The following is a 17,755-nucleotide window of genomic DNA, read 5'->3' on the forward strand; positions in this document are numbered from 1 at the left end:
GAATAGCGGCTCTCCACTCATTTTCAAGACTTACGAGCCATCTTTTGTTATAATTATTTTCCCTCCCAAGCCACTTTCTCTCTGGGGAAGTATTTGCAGTTCCTGAAAGCAGCATCTGTCCTCTAAACTCTTCCTCCATATGCCTTACAGAGTAGAACAAAACAGAAAATATATATTTTAAACATCAGGTATTTTCTCCAGGCTGTCCACTGAGGGCAATAGCACCACATGCTGAATAGACTTTAATTATGTTGGCAGCTTTCTTATTTTGCATCTCAGATGCAACAGAAATAAGTTGTGTGCAATGAATTGCTTACTCTTTTTATCTAGAATTGCCACTGTTAGTGCCCCTTAGAAACAGTGCCTTCATCGTCCCCAGTCCCCATATGTTCTAGGACTTTTGGCCTCTAGTTCATATTTTGCTCTGGGTGTTCTGGCTGAAAAGAACCATAGTTAGATTAAGGGAAATGTAATGCCACGTTTCAGATTGTTGGTTGTGTTGACTTCTTCTTCCAGCTCACTGCTCAACTACACCTTCGCTTCTTCCGGAGGGAGGACAGAGCAGGACCCCTGAAGCCCCATTTGCACATTTTGCTCTCTGACTGCACCCTGCTGCCTGGGTACATATGAGTTCTTATGCGTCCATCAGGGAAACTGATACTCCACACCAAATCTCCTCAGTCAGAGCTGAATTGGTGCTAGAGCCTGGAGACAATAGGTCAGGTAGAGTCTAGAGGAAATCTACAGGTGAGGATGACCGGGGGCTGCATTAATGATGGAAGCTGTGTTATGTCTCTTGTTAATCCTGGCTCCTGGAAAGGTGGCAGGTGACACCCCTGTTTTCAAGCTTCTCAGGAATTGTTTGAAGAGAGCTGCCTCACCTAAAGTCATTCACTGTTCCCAGTGTAATCAGCAATCAATTGCCAGTTATCTTGGGTGCAAAATATCAGTCCCCTAGTGCTATTTTGGAAAATGTGGATGGGCTATTTCATCTTCAGAGCTCATAACAAGGGTGGCTGAAGCCGTTCTAGAGACTGGATTGAGATTAGCTTTGCACTCTGCCCAGTGGTGTTTCCCTACCCTTCCCTTCAAGTGGTGATCCTGAGAGCATTTTAATAAACTTTCTGCACATTAGTCTGTCTCAGGGTCTGCTTCTTGAGGAAGTCAACCTGTGACAGAGTCCTTTACACTTATCTCCACGTTATTTTTACATGCAAAGGTTTTCCCCTTCAGATCACCAATCTTACTAAAAAAAAACTGCCAAATTTGTATTGACAATACATGAGAAAGCACACCCTTATATAACTGTTCAAATATCTTTAATATGAGACCAAATATCATATATATAATTCCTACATCTTTAGAATGCAGGTGTCGGTGCTTGACATTATGTAAAACATATTGGTGCTGCAAGATAACAATGAATTAGAAAGCATTACTTCATTTGTATTATCTAATATGTCAATAAGATATTTTCCCTAACTTCTTGTATATTGTGTTCAGTTCTTTTATATGCGTTCTGTAGCACTAGATTTATTAATCCATGTTTTCAGAGCTCCTTGCTAGCTAATATTAAGAAATACCAAAGAAAATAATACTAATAAATTAAATATCTCCATTATGCAAAAATAGCTCATTTTTTTCAGCCACACGTTTGGGTTAAACAGCTTCTTCAAAGTAAAAGGCTGAGGGTGGATGTCTCACTTGACTCAGCACTGCTTTCTCATCTGTATTCATGGCTTTGCCAGGGTCTGTGCAGGGTCTGTGCAGTCGGATCTCAGAATCATGAGTCACAACCTTATTTCAGAAAGAATCTTATTTCAATCCATTGGTGAATATTGAAGTGTGAAGTGATAACATTTAAGGTTATTGTAGGGTGCAGCATTGCTTTAAAAAACAGAGAGAGCTTTGGATTCAGTGCCCTGTTGAGAGTCACACCAAGGAGTTTTAAAAGATGTACCAGTCTATGATTTTATAAATATGAAAAACACGTTTACAAATGACTTTTTAAACCCAGGAAAACTTCCAAAATTGTATCCCTTTTTCTTTCCAAGCAATGGACTATGAATGGTATATTGAAGACTAATTAAATCATAAATTTATATGTAAATATGTGTTAAAATCCTCATTTTAACAATCATCTACAGACTTTCTCTATCACATTGAATTGGAAATAGTTAACCAAGATAGTCAAAAAAAGAAAATACATATTACTAGTATTTTGAGTAAGATTACTATGTTTAAGTATACAATATGACTTAGTAAATATATAGTGGCCTGGGTTAATTTCAATAAACTACTCCATGTTACTGCATCAAAAGGATCCATTTTGTTACACTCGTAAGTCTTATTTGAGTTTTAGAATGTGGGTATACTAATATCCAAGCCATTGCTTTTTATAGTGTATAAATAGTTTATGATGCTACACAATTATGATGCTATACTATGATCCAATTAACAATTTCCTATTTAATTTTTACATTCTATTTTGGAGAAGGACTTACTCATTTCTACCTAGGAAGTATAAATTTAGCCTCACTTCAACTGGCAGCATCTGAAAGAAAAGCTATCAAACATCAGCCAGTTCAGAAAAAATTTTGCTATGAGCCACTTTTCTATCATTGTGATGGACATAGATAATTTAATAATTTCCTGTTGAAGAACAGGAGAAATTAATTTTCCTGTAGATCTATACCAGATACATAAAACATAAATAGCACAAAGCATTCATAAGCACTGTTTTTAGATTCAAGATGATTTACCGATATGCACACATTACTGCTATTTTATTGTAAACTTCTTACACCATCCTCTCTTCTTCTTAGTTTATTCAGCCACTGGAGTCCATAAGCTGTCCACTGCTTTACTGTTACCTGCACCCTTTCTTTAAAGAGTCATTACCAGTCAATTGAAAGTGAAATTCATGGCCAATAAAACTGTATGCATAAGGATGGCACTGCTCATCCAACCTTAAAATGGAACATAAGAGCTGAGAGCTATTGGCAATGCAGACTCTCATGAAAACATGACATTAAGATCTTCTGTAGTGAGAAATATAGAAACTGACCACATTTTATCCACCCTGGGGAACAAAAGCTGTAATAGCTATCTAGCGCCACATTTTTCAAGACATTGTGAGGTTATTATTGGTTTGAGTTTGCTATTCGGGGCACTTTTCTGGCACTTTCACCTTATCATTCAGGCACATGGTTGAAATACATTTTAAAATAAATACATATATACAAGCTAATTTTAAAGCGGTGTGTCAGGTCCTATTCTGCCCCATCTAGGCAATGGAATAAATTCAGATGTGGCCATTCCCTCCCTAACCTCCCAGCTCACCACAAAAATCATAGTATCTCAATATGACTTCATGAAGTCCCTCTGAAATGAGCAGAACCCTTGATTATATATCTTTTTATTCCCTGTACCTGACACTTGGACATTACAAAATATATGTTGGTAAAAATAATTGGATTACAAATAACTTGATAGAGAATCCATTTTCATTAGTGCAAAATTAATTTATACAAACATTTTTCATTTATTACCCAACAAAAGTTTGAAATGATTTTCCATCTGCACAGAGTTTCTATAAACAATTACGTCAAAATATTTTAACTTGGCCATTGCTTTTAATGATATGTCTGTCATTTTATAATAAATTATTTAAAATATTTTTATATATGTTAAAATAATGCAAAAACATTAGATATATTGTAGTGTACTGCTATGTCTAAGACTCCAGACTTTTCAATAAGAAAAAAGGATTCCTGCATGAAGAATAAAGACATTTGGCAGAATAATGTTGTCTGTATGTTTATAAATCAGTTCTTTCCAACAGAGTAACAGTAGATGCCTATGGTAATTAAACTTGTGAACTATGGTCAGGCCACCTAAGAAATTAATTTTTATAATTTATATTACTTGAGAGGATTAAAGATGGCAGCGTGAGGGGAGAGACAGAGGCTTCCTCCTAAAACTGGATACAATTAGAAAATATAGTTGGTGCAACTAATCCTGAGAGAGCAACAGGAAAGAGGATAGTGCCAGACTGCACGCACCTGGAGAAAAGAACAGACCTCACCAAAAGGGGTAACGTAACAGAGCTGTGGCTCCATGGGACCCGAGCCCCTCCCCCACCCCAGCTCACCAGTGGGAGGAAGAGAAACAGAGCAGGGAGGGAGTGGAAGGCTTGGGACTGCTGAATAACTAGCTCCAGAGATCTGAACTGGGAAGACAAACCTACATTTCATGCTGCTTTCATCATACTCTTCTGATTATAGGGTTGGAAAGCTGGGACAGGCAGAGTTCCCTGGGAGACTGGGATTCCGGTTGCTTGTGGAAAGCAGGGATCCATATCCGGCTGCTCTGGGACAAAAGCTTATACCTGTGTGCTCAGCCCACTGGTTCAGGCAGTGGAGACAGGCACAGGAGCCAGGAGGCGGGGAACAGCTCTTTCCTACCCCCAGGCACCAGTACAGCTCCCCTTTGACCCCCAACATTGCTTCAGGGGCTGAGCAGCTCCAGAATAGAGCTTCTGGACAATAGAGGGCACCATATACAAATAAGAAACACCAAAGAAACCTGGTCCAGAGTAAAATTATTAATACAACTCCCAAGAAAGTTTTAAATGATATGTACTTTGTGACTTTTCCTGAAAGGGAGTTCAAAATAAAGATCATCAACATGCTAATGGAGGTACAGAAAGACATCCAAGAGCTCAGGAATGAATTCAGGTCGCAGATCCAATTGTTGAAGAACACGATGGAGGGTATTAAAAGCAGGTTAGATACGGTGGAGGAGATGATAAATGAAATAGAACTTAGAGAAGAGGAATACAAAGAAGTTGAGGCACAGACAGAAAAAAGGATCTTTAAGAATGAAAGACTACTGAGAGAACTGTGTGACCAATCCAAACAGAACAATATTCGCATTACAGGGATACCAGAAGAAGAAGAGAGAGAAAAATGGATTGAAAGTGTCTTTGAGGAGGTAGTTGCTGAAAACTTCCCCAATCTGGGGAAGGAGATAGTTGTTCAGGCCATAGAGATCCACAGATTTCCCAACACAAGGGACCAAAGGAAGACAACACCAAGCCACATAATAATTAAAATGGAGAAGATCAAGGATAAGGACAGACTGTTCAAAGAAGACAGAGACAGAAATAAGATCACATACAAAGGAAAGCCCATCAGGCTACCATCAGACTTCTCACCAGAAACCTCACAGGCCAGAAGGGAGTGGCATGATGTATTTAATGCAATGAAGCACAAGGGCCTGGAACCAAGATTACTTTATCCAGCAAAATTATCATTTAAATTTGAAAGGATTAAACAATTTCTAGATAAGCAAAAGGTGAGAGAATTTACCTCCCACAAACCATCACTACTGTCTATTTTGGAAGGACTGCTGTACATGGTAGTGTTTCTAAGGTTTTATAGCTGTCACCAGAGGTAATAAAACCACAGCAAAGAAAGTAGAACAGCTGATTATCAAGCAAATGCAAAATTAAATTAACTGTCCCCAAAGTCAATCAAGGGATAGAAAAAGAATACAGAATATGATACTTAATATATAAAGAATGGAGGAGGAAGAAAAAGGAGGAGAAAAATAAAAGAACCTTTAGACTGTGTTTGTAATAGCATATTAAGTGAGTTATGTTAGAATCTTATATAGTAAGGACACTAACCTTGAACCTTTGGTAACCAAGAATCTAAAGCCTGCAATGGCATTAAGTACATACCTATCAATAATCACCCTAAATGTAAATGGACTGAATGCACCAATCAAAAGACATAGAGTTACTGAATGGATAAAAAACAAGACCCATCTATATGCTGCCTGAAAGAGACTCACCTCAAACCCAAAGACATACACAGAATAAAAGTGAAGGGATGGAAAAAGATATTTCATGTAACTAACAGAGAGAAAAAAGCAGGAGTTGCAGTACTTGTATCAGACAAAATAGACTTCAAAACAAAGAAAGTAACAAGAGACAAAGAAGGACATTACATAATGATAAAAGGGTTAACCCAACAAGAAGATATAACCATTATAAACAACTATGCTCCCAACACAGGAGCACCCACATATGTGAAACAAATACTAACTAAATTAAAAGGGGAAATAGAATGCAATGCATTCATTCTAGGAGACTTCAACATTCCACTCACTCTGAAAGACAGGTCAACCAGACAGAAGATAAGTAAGAAGACAGAGGCACTGAACAACACAATAGAACAGATGGACCTAACAGACATCTACAGAACTCTACACCCAAAAGCAACAGAACACACATTCTTCTCAAGTGTACATGGAACATTCTCCAGAATAGACCACATACTAGGCCACAAAAAAAGACTCAGTAAATTCAAAAAGATTGAAATTCTACCATCCAACTTTTCAGACCAGAAAGGCATAATATTAGAACTAAATTGTACAAAGAAAGCAAAAAGGCCCACAAACACATGGAGGCTTCACAACATGCTCCTAAATAATCAATGGATCAATGACCAAATTAAAGTAGAGATCAAGCAAGATATGGAAACAAATGACAACAACAACACAAAGCCCCAACTTCTGTGAGACGCAGTGAAAGCAGTCTTAAGAGGAAAGTATACAGTGATCCAGGCATATTTAAAGGAGGAATAATAAACACAAATGAATAGTCTAATGTCACAATTATTAAAATTGGAAAAAGAAGAACAAATGAGGCCTAAAGTCAGCAGGTGGAGGGATATAAGAAAGATCAGAGAAGAAATAAATAAAATTGAGAAGAATAAAACAATAGAAAAATCAAAGAAGCCAAGAACTGGTTCTTTGAGAAAATAAACAAAATAGATAAGCCTCTAGCCAAACTTATTAAGAGAAAAAGAGAATCAACACATACCAACAGAATCAGAAACTAGTAAGGAAACACCATGACGGACCCCACAGAAAAACAAAGAATTATTAGAGACTACTATGAAAACATATATGCTAACAAGCTGGAAAACCTAGAAGAAATGGACAACTTCCTAGAAAAATACAACCTTCCAAGACTGACCAGGGAAGAAACACAAAATATAAACAAACCAATTACCAGCAAAAAAATTGAAACGGTAATCAAAAAACTACCCAAGAACAAAACTCCGGGCCAGATGGATTTACCTGGGAATTTTATCAGACATACAGAGGAGGTACAATACCCATTCTCCGTAAAGTTTTCCAAAAAAATAGAAGAGGAGGGAATACTCCCAAACTCATTCTATGAAGCCAACATCACCCTAATACCAAAACCAGGCAAAGACCCCACCAAAAAGAAAACTACATACCAATATCCCTGATGAACATAGATGCAAAAATACTCAACAAAGTATTAGCAAACCGAATTCAAAAATACATCAAAAGGATCATACGCCACGACCAAGTGGGATTCATGCAAGGATGGTACAACATTCGAAAATCCATCAACATCACCCACCATATCAACAAAAAGAAAGACAAAAACCACATGATCATCTCCATAAATGCTGAAAAAGCATTCGACAAAATTCAACATCCATTCATGATAAAAACTCTCAACAAAATGGGCATAGAGGGCAAGTACCTTAACATAATAAAGGCCATATATGATAAACCCACAGCCAACATCATACTGAACAGCGAGAAGCTGAAAGCTTTTCCTCTGCAATTGGGAACAAGACAGGGATGCCCACTCTCCCTACTGTTATTCAACATAGTACTGGAGGTCCTAGCCATGGCAATTAGACAAAACAAAGAAATATAAGGAATCCAGATTAGTAAAGAAGAAGTTAAACTGTCACTATTTGCAGATGACATGATATTCTACATAAAATACCCTAAAGACTCCACTCCAAAACTACTAGAGCTAATATCGGAATTCAGCAAATTTGCAGGATAAAAAATTAACACACAGAAATCTGTGGCTTTCCTATACACTAACAATAAACTAATAGAAAGAGAAATCAGGAAGATAATTCCATTCACAATAGCATCAAAAAGAATAAAATACCTAGGAATAAACCTAACCAAGGAAGTGAAAGACCTACACCCTGAAAATTATAAGACACTCTTAAGAGAAATTAAAGAGGTCATTAACAAATCAAAACTCATCCCATGCTCCTGGCTAGGAAGAATTAATATTGTCAAAATGGCCATCCTGCCCAAAGCAATATACAGATTCAATGGAATTCCTATCAAACTACCAACAGCATTCTTCAATGAACTGGAACAAATAGTTCAAAACTTCATATGGAACCACCAAAGACCCTGAATAGCTAAAGCAATCCTGAGAAGGAAGAATAAAGTGGGGGGGATCTCACTCCCCAACTTCAAGCTCTAGTACAAAGCCACAGTAATCAAGACAATTTTGTACTGGCACCAGAACAGAGCCACAGATCAATGGAACAGAATAGAGACTCCAAACATTAACCCAAACATATATGGTCAACTAATATTCGATAAAGTGGCCATGGGCATACAATGGGGAAATGACAGTCTCTTCAACAGATGTTGCTGGCAAAACTGGACAGCTACATGTAAGAGCATGAAACTGGATCACTGTCTAACCCCATACACAAAAGTAAATTAGAAATGGATCAAAGACTTGAATGTAAGTCATGAAACTACAAAACCCTTAGAAAAAAACATAGGCAAACATCTCTTAGACATAAGCATGACTGACCTCTTCTTGAACATATCTCCCTAAGCAAGGGAAACAAAAGCAAAAATGAAAAAATGGGACTATATCAAGCTGAAAAGCTTCTGTACAGCAAAGGACACCATCAATAGAACAAAAAGGTGTCCTACAGTATGGGAGAATATTTTCGTAAATGACAGATCTGATAAAGGGTTGACATCCAAAATATATAAAGAGCTCACACACCTCAACAAACAAAAAGCAAATAATCCAATTAAAAAATGGGCAGAGGAGCTGAATAGACAGTTCTCTAAAGAAAAAATTCAGATGGCCAACAGACACATGAAAAGATGCTCCACATCGCTTGTCATCAGAGAAATGCAAATTAAAACCACAATGAGATATTATCTCACACCAGTGAGGATCACCACCATCCAAAAGACAAACAACAACAAATGTTGGTGAGGTTGTGGAGAAAGGGGAACCCTCCTACACTGCTGGTGGGAATGTAAATTAGTTCAACCATTGTGGAAAGCAGTATGGAGGTTCCTCAAAATGTTCAAAATAGAAATACCATTTGACCCAGGAATTCCACTTCTACGAATTTACCCCAAGAATGCAGCACTCCAGTTTGAAAAAGACAGATGCACCCCTATGTTTATCACTGCACCATTTATAATAGCCAAAAAATGGAAGCAACCTAAGTGTCCATCAGTAGATGAATGGATAAAGAAGATGTGGTACATATACACAATGGACTATTACTCAGCCATAAGAAAAAAACAGATCCTACCATTCGCAATAACATGGATGGAGCTAGAGAGTATTATGCTCAGTGAAATAAGCCAGGCAGAGAAAGACAAGTACCAAATGATTTCACTCATATGTGGAGTATAAGAACAAAAGAAAACTGAAGGAACAAAACAGCAGCAGAAGCACAGAACCCAAGAATGGATTATCAGTTACCAAAGGGAAAGGGACTGGGGAGGACTGGTGGGAAGGGAGGGATAAGGGCCTGAAAAAAAGAAGGGGGACATTACGATTAACATGTATAGTGTGGCGGGGGGGCACGGGGAGGGCTGTGCATCACAGAGAAGACAAGTAGTGATTTTACAGCATATTACTATGTTGATGGACAGTGACTGTGAAGGGGATGTGGGGGGGCCTTGGTGAAGGGGGGAGCCTAGTAAACATAATGTCCTTCATGTAATTGTAGATTAATGATACCAAAATAAAATTAAAAAAAAAAAAGAAAAGAAAATGTGTATCAGCTGTGTAAGTTCACAGGATTCCCAATACTCAACTTTTCTAATGAGACAGCGGTGATATTAATGAATGTGATTTTAATAAATATTTTTTCATAAAGTGTGTCAACATATGAAGTAAGTGAACTAGTCAGTGAGTCAGTGTTTTCCAAATTAGGAATGAATAATGTTACAAGATCATGCTTGAGCTGAAGATCTATTTAAAATGTATGTTGAATCAGTGGATTTTAATGTAACAGAGCATAAAATGTTTGTTGATAAGGCTTCCAATTCCATAGTGCAACTAACTATTATGAAATTACCACGTGTCCATTTTGGAGTAGTATTACAGAAAAATATCTGTATTATCTGAAAAGTCTATTAAATTACTCCTCTCTTTCCAATTAAAAATCTATGTGAGGTCAGATTTTACTCATATACTTTAAAAAGCAATGTAATACAACAGATGGAATGCAGAGGCACTCATAAGATGTCAGCTATCTTCTAACAAACTAGACATTCAGAATACTTGCAAAAATGTAAAAAAAAGATGTTTTTCTCACTATTTTGTGTTTTGAAAAGGTATGGTTAAATAGCATTTTATATATGTATATTGTGTGTGTGTTTGTATTTTTCAAAATGTATTTCTTCTCAATTTTTCTTTTTCTGAAAGTATGAATCTTATCTTCTCTCTCCAAAATATTTATTTTATTCCTGTTTTGGCCTCTTTTATATTATGAGGTTTTCACAGATGTACATTCACATATGATGTGCTATTCATATTTAAGATTGGGGCTTTAACATTTCATTTGAGTATCTAAGCCCATTGGTGGTATTTGTTTAGTGGTTTAGTGATCAACCAGAATATCAGCTATAGATGTTCTCATGGCAATTTTATAGGTCTGGCTGACAGCATTCTGAGAGGTCTGCTGGTGATACGGACTGAGAATTTTGCTCTTGGTACATCAGAGCTATCTTCATCTTGTATTTTGTGCTTGGTACACTCATTCTCAATGTTGCCTTGTATCTCCAAGTCCAGAGAGCATTTGAATAATACTCTACATAAACTCACCCATCGTTTGCTGTCCTGGGCTAGTGGCACAGTAGAGATAGTGATGGAACCTGGGGATTTACTGTATTTAAAATTCTTCCTTATTTTAGCCACTCCCTTCACACCTCCTTCCCAAGGTATCTGGGACCACTAATTAGAGTCTGGAGTATTCTAAAGTGAAAATAAGTCTGCTTCTCTGCTCTCCTCACAACCAGTGTGGGTTACTTTCTGATTAACAGCTCAAGGCTTCTTCTCTGTTTTTGGTCCTTTTTTTAATGACTCTGTATTTTAGTCTCTGAAACTACTGCCCAACACAGCATAATTGTGTTATAATTCAGGCATATAATGGATTGATCCTTCTCTACAAGTTCAATAAATATAAGCTATAGAACATAATCTTTACCAGGACAGTCATCAAATCTGCCACTTATCCCTGAGTCTACTCTACCCATATATCTAAGTCCTTCCCACCAAGAAATCAAGTGTGTAGTATTAAATTCATCATGACAATAGAGAAAAACTATATTATTATGCATTCAGAGAAACAATAGTAAATATATTTATGGTCTTAGTTATATGATAATAAACTAAAAATAGCTTCCTGTTTTCCCTCTGGACATTTGGTATTTAACATTTCACGTAAGCATGGATTTATGCAATCATCTTAATTTATTAAAATCCTGTCTTTCCTGTGGTTTCATTATGAAAGAAAAATATTTTTTACCTTTAACAGTATATTTCAATATTAACCACTAATTTTTTCCTAAGTGAAATTTTCTATACTTCCATGTCTATATGCTTAATGCACTGATCAACATATAATGGGTTTGAAGTTTAAGGAACCTTATAATGTGAAGTCCTTTTTTCCTAGAGTAACAATTTCTGAAACTTGACAGTAACTTATATACATAAGTATGAAGGCTTTCTTTTATACTTTGCTATGTAGGGAAAAGAGAAATGGTTTGAAAGTGTAGGTAACAAATGGCTCAAACAATATATATTTTTCCTTCCTTTTTTGGCTGAAAACTATTATTTCTTCCTCAAATTCCCAATGCTATACTGGAAGGGATTTTGTTGCTGAACTTATTGAAACTATAACTATGGAAATCCTGATGCTGGGGACCTGGGGACCTGGGGACCTGGAATGATCTATATTTTCAATTAGCAAAATGTTGATAAATAGCAATTTATTCTTACTACAGAGGCCTAAGCACAATATAAAGTATCTGTGAAGGGAAAGTTGTGAGTTTTCCTCATACTAACCAATAAATCCTGCTGTCCAGTTTGTGGCTATGTAAGCAAATTAATATGGTTGACTGAAAAGCAGCATAATACAGAGGGAAAGTAGAAAAAGAAAGTCACACACAGGTAGTTTAGAAATTCAATTTTTGTAGACGCAGAGTGAATAAGGGAGACCCTTCAGCTCACACGTATGAAGGTGAATCTATCAATTGAAGAGGGTGAGCCAGCAGAGTGAAATGGAGCATGCTCTGGAACAATCCAGACATGGCTGAAGTCGCTTTTAGCAGCTGTCATTTGCTCACACGATTTGCTAGGCCTCAGTGAAAGGTCATCAGTGATTTACTATAAATCACATTTGTGAAAACTTTTATATGATGAATTTGTTTATTGTATAATGTTGCTTAAAGTTTATCAACAAGTGACATCATTTTGTATATTTTGTATATTTTCCAACATTTGAATTTAAAGAGATTTCTGGGGAGCTAGTAATACAAATACACTGTGAGAAAAGGAATATTCTATAAAGTGACTTGTATTTAAGTCTACTTGCTTCTCTAAAATGATGCTGATGCTTCCTTTTCCTATGGCTGCTGAGAGACACACTGATATTTATGTTGAACTGATCACCCGATTGGCTTGAACTTCTGCTGTCGCTTGGATCTCTCTCTCTCTCTCACCAATTCTCTTTTTAAGAACAAGTAAACAGAAAGATCATCTGAACACACATTGTCAAATATTTTCAAATACATGATTTTTTTTTTTCCTTCAATTACTTTGTTAAATCATGTTTGTCTTCATTTGGTATCGCTGTTATAAGGCCTAAATTAAATGGACTATTGATTCATAATTGGTATCTGGTAGGTTTAGGAAATTTACTAAAATTTCAGTTTTCTCAAAAGTTCCCTCTCTATTATCCCAGTGTAAGATTTGATTATCTATTGTCTTTAATATTCTGTAGTCTGAAATCTATCTTTCTTTCTTAGTAATTCTTGATAAATATTCCTTCAGATACTTTTAAATCTTTTCTCTCTTTTTGACAATCCAATTTTATGATAGTGAGTATTCCTGTCCATCCTATAAATGTTGTCTCTTCTCTTTCTGTCCCTAATGTCCCTTTACTTGCATATATTTCCTATCACTATAATTTCTTTATGACCTCTGATAGAGTTCCCGACCACGTATTCCAACTCAGTTAAGTCTCATGAACTATGTTTTGATTTTTATCTCATCTGTGGAGTTTTTATTTCACCCATTATAATGTTCACTCCTAGAATTTTTCTTTGATTTGGTGCTTTGTCAGGTTATTCCTGCTTTTTATTTACAGTGTTATCCCACAACTTTTTGATGGTGTTCATATGCTTAAGATTTTTTTACCTCTGTTACATTTTTGTTTCCTATTTTTGTCTACTATGAATTTTCTTAGTGCATTTATTCCTCTTAAAGACCTCTGTGGTCACCAGAATACTAGAATAATTTTCCTGTGAACTCAAATTCTAGGATTACCCCTAAATAAATATACAAGAAGGAAGGATCAAACCTTGGCCGTAACTTGTGCCACTCCTGGCTCATATAGACAGGTGAGAGATTCTGCAGGGCAAAGACCTCCTAACTCAAACACCTTGTGATGGTGAGTTTTGCATGTCAATTTGGCTAGGCTATGGTACCCAGTTTGGGGCCAAAGACCAATCTGGATGCTGTGAAGGAATTTTTTTTAGTTGTGATTAACATATACACCAGTAGACTTTTGAGTAAAGCACATTGCTCTCCATCATGTGGATGGACCTCAGCTGGTCGGTTGAAAGCTCTCAGGGAAAGTTACTTGAGTGTCCTGAAGAAGAAGGAGTGGTACTCCAGCCTGACTTTGAGTCCTGTCCTGGACCTCCAGCCTGCCTGCCTGCAGAGTACAGCCTTCTCCCTCTTACAGCACCCATGCACCACTTCTTTTCTCACCTGTCCCAGGACACTGAACCGAAACTTCATTTTTCTTAGTAATAAGAAGTATGAGAAGGCAAGATTGGCCCGGAACAATGTGGAGAAGAAAGGGGAGCACACATGAAGTGCTGTTGTCCAAATGATGGTTTACTGTGTCCCTCCTCAAGGTCACGGCTGGCCTCAGAGCACAAGGCTGAGCACCTGCCTTGGTACCCAAAGGAATGCCATCAACACTGTTAACACTTTGGGTCATTCCTCAATTTGGTGTGATTGTAGAATCTCTAGGGTTGGGTGTTGGGAAAGATATCAGGAGACTGCGAAATTCAGTTACTGATCTTGTCAGAAAGGAGCAAGTAATTTTATCTGGTTCATAATATTAAAAAAATCGATCTGTAAATTTAGAAGTGTCATCCAGCAATTTTAACATTTTATCCTCCCTGCATATATGGAGGTTGCTTGTTATGCCTTTTTTAAACATCAAAACCATTTAAAAATAATTCCATGATGTGATTCCATGTTCTCCCAACAAGTAGAAAAATATTAATACATAAAAGTCTGAGATGGGGTTAGAACTTCTGCAATGGCAAAACAAAACAAAACTGTGCACCTCTATAAAAACATCTACAGAGGGAGAAGAGGAAGGCATCTCCTGCTCAAGCAGGCTAAACTATAGAAAGTGAATAAAGACATTTAAAAAACATTTTACGTAGACCCCTCACCCAATATAATGCATTAAACATTCTCCTTCAGACCCTGGCATTCCTCCTTAGCAAGGCCCCACACAGTGCTCTGTGCTTGCTGCAATGTATCCTTATTAGCATATAATGTGTGACCCTTTAAAATAGCTTTGCAATGATATAAAATTGTAAATGATGTTAGATATCACAAATTAAAATAAAGGTGCTTATAGGAAATTTTAGTTATAAAGTGAAATTTAATTGGAGTCATTCAAATCAATAGAGAGGGGATAGTTAAGCACACACCAATAAGATCATTGGCTAATTACATCATGGACTGGTCACTTGATTTCCTCATCTAATGCCACAGCAAATAACTCATAAGTGGATTTAACTTTCAAGTGAAAATTTCAAACCTGAAGAACATAAGGGTGACATAAAAGGCTTTGTGCAAAACCATGCTTTCCTTTTTTTTATCAAACGTTATTTTGCTATACCTTCATATGTATTTTTTTCATTTAGATAATTTTTTAAATAGCTTTAAAAATAACTTCTGCCATCTCTCATTATATTCTGCTAATTGTCATTGATTTGACTTTATGAATGTATTTGTAGATAATTCCCCACTTTAAATATCAGATGAGGACAAAACATTTACATGTATCAATCTGACGCAGTTTTTTCTATGTGGCTAAATAGATTTTTTTTGACATAAATAATATGCAATTCTTACATATTGTCCTGTAGCTTTGCTTTTGGAATGCCATTTTGAATGATTTTGAGTTGTTTATGAATGGTAATAAAGGAAGAGACTTTGAACCTAAAAATATCAGTTCTCTGAAGCTATTATTATATTTACTTCTTGCTTTTTTTTCTACCTTCATTAGTTGATTCTCTTCGGTTTCCTACAGATAAATCATTAGTGGCAAATACTTATAATTGGTAATGTTTCTTTCTTCCCAATTTATATGTTTGTTATGCCTGCCTCTTTAAATAGGTTGGTTAATGCTTCTATAAGAAGAAGATAAATAATTATATAATAACAGGAATTCAGTAATTCCTGATAATTGTCTGTTATGTGAACATAACGGTCTGCCCTGAAATTGTCTCATCATGTCTTCAGCATGCACAGGCCTAAAGATTAGTTAGAATGAATGCCTCTGTGATGGCCCTTTTTCCTCTGTTAGCCTATTCTTTAGATGTAGCATTCAGTTTTGAGTCACTCAGCTGGCTGCTATATTTAATGACCCTCCTTTGGATTTACAGTTTATCTCCCAATGATGCCAGATGGGATTAGCACAGCCTCTGCTGCTGATTTCTAATGTCTATAAAATAACCCCCCATTGGATAATCACTTGCAAGTCCTGTGGACTTCATCTTCAAAAACAGTCAAAGATAGTGAATTCACCCCAGGAAAATCTTTGGCAGTTGGTGAAATCAGGGTACAACTAACCACAGTTGGGTGATCTGTGTATAACTCACTTTACATATACATATAAGGGACTGTGGTAGTTGTAAATTGAAAGTAATTGACACATATATGTTGTGGGAGATAAAGGGGAAGCAGTTGCTCAGCCTGGAGAAACATTTTTCGAAGTGGATTTCCTGTGAAGTCACCAAGTCTTGAGCTTAAATTTTGAAGCATAAATCAAAAGTTGACTTGTTAGCACTCTGGACTTCGGATTGAGACCTACATAGGAAAAGTATTTTATTCTGTGACTCAATACAGACATTCTTAACCCAAAAATTCTATTCTGTCACAAAATAGGCCAGACTTTCAGATATATTCATAACAAAGTGTCGTTATTTGCTGCTTTAGTAAGGTTTTGCTTTTGTTTTAATTGGGATGTATGTTGATTTTTATTAATGCCAGTTTAAAATATATTGAGATCATTAGGTATCTTTTTCTATTTTGATTGAATAAATATCAAAAGTTTGATTATTAGATCTCCTAATTTTGAGACATATTTGTATACATAGATAGATGTCATTTGCTCTTGGTCTATCATACTATTCAAAGAATACTTGGGTTAATATGGTACTAATTTATTCATGACTTTCCATTAATACTGTAATGTGTTAATAGCAGATTATTTCTAGTTTTCCAAAAATTGGAAACAATAAAATACCCTTCATTGTCAAATGCATAAGTAACTGTCATGTATTTCTGCATTAAAATGCCACACAGGAATGAAAATAAAACTAAAAAATATTATGTTTAGAAAAAGAAACCAGAAACAAAAATACACATCCTACATGATTCCATTAATTACACATTTCTTAAACAAAGAAAATAATCACAGGGTTTAAGGATGTTAAAGAATGCATAGTTAAATGGCAAATACAGGTAAATAGAAAATAATACAGTGAATGATAATCTTAAAATTCAGGGAAAAGAAGACAGCTAAAAGAAATAAAACCTCATGAAAGATTCTGACAATGTTTTATTCTTTCTTTGGTTGGCAGTTCCATCAATTTTCACTTCATAATAGTTCTCTAACCTGCATCCTTTTATTTTGTGAGCATTTTTGTATTTTGGTAACATTCCATAATAAAAAAAAATGATGGTCTTGCTTATCAAAAAAGAAACTTTAGGGAAGGTATCCAATATACTGGATAAAATTCTAAACAACCTAGAGAGTTTAAGATAGTTTGAGCTAGCAGATTATGGAAAGTTCTGCCTCACCCACCCTCAACATGAAAAAACTTTTTATGAATAGATTGGGAGGGTGAAATCTTCAAACTAAATATACCACGCGTGTAACAAAGCTTCCAGAAGAAAAAGTGGCTCTAAAAGTATTACAATCGGTAATGTTACATAGTGATCCAGTAAAGTATCAACTACAATCAGATAGAAGGACTGTTATATTATTTTCCATACTACGTTCTATTAATTTATAATGCAAAAGAACATTTCTTTTATTAGTAATAAAAGCAGCTAGTGTTGAGTTCATTCTAAAATTGT

This window comes from Manis pentadactyla, chromosome 2, assembly GCF_030020395.1.
Source record: "Manis pentadactyla isolate mManPen7 chromosome 2, mManPen7.hap1, whole genome shotgun sequence".
NCBI classification, from domain to species: Eukaryota; Metazoa; Chordata; class Mammalia; order Pholidota; family Manidae; genus Manis; species Manis pentadactyla.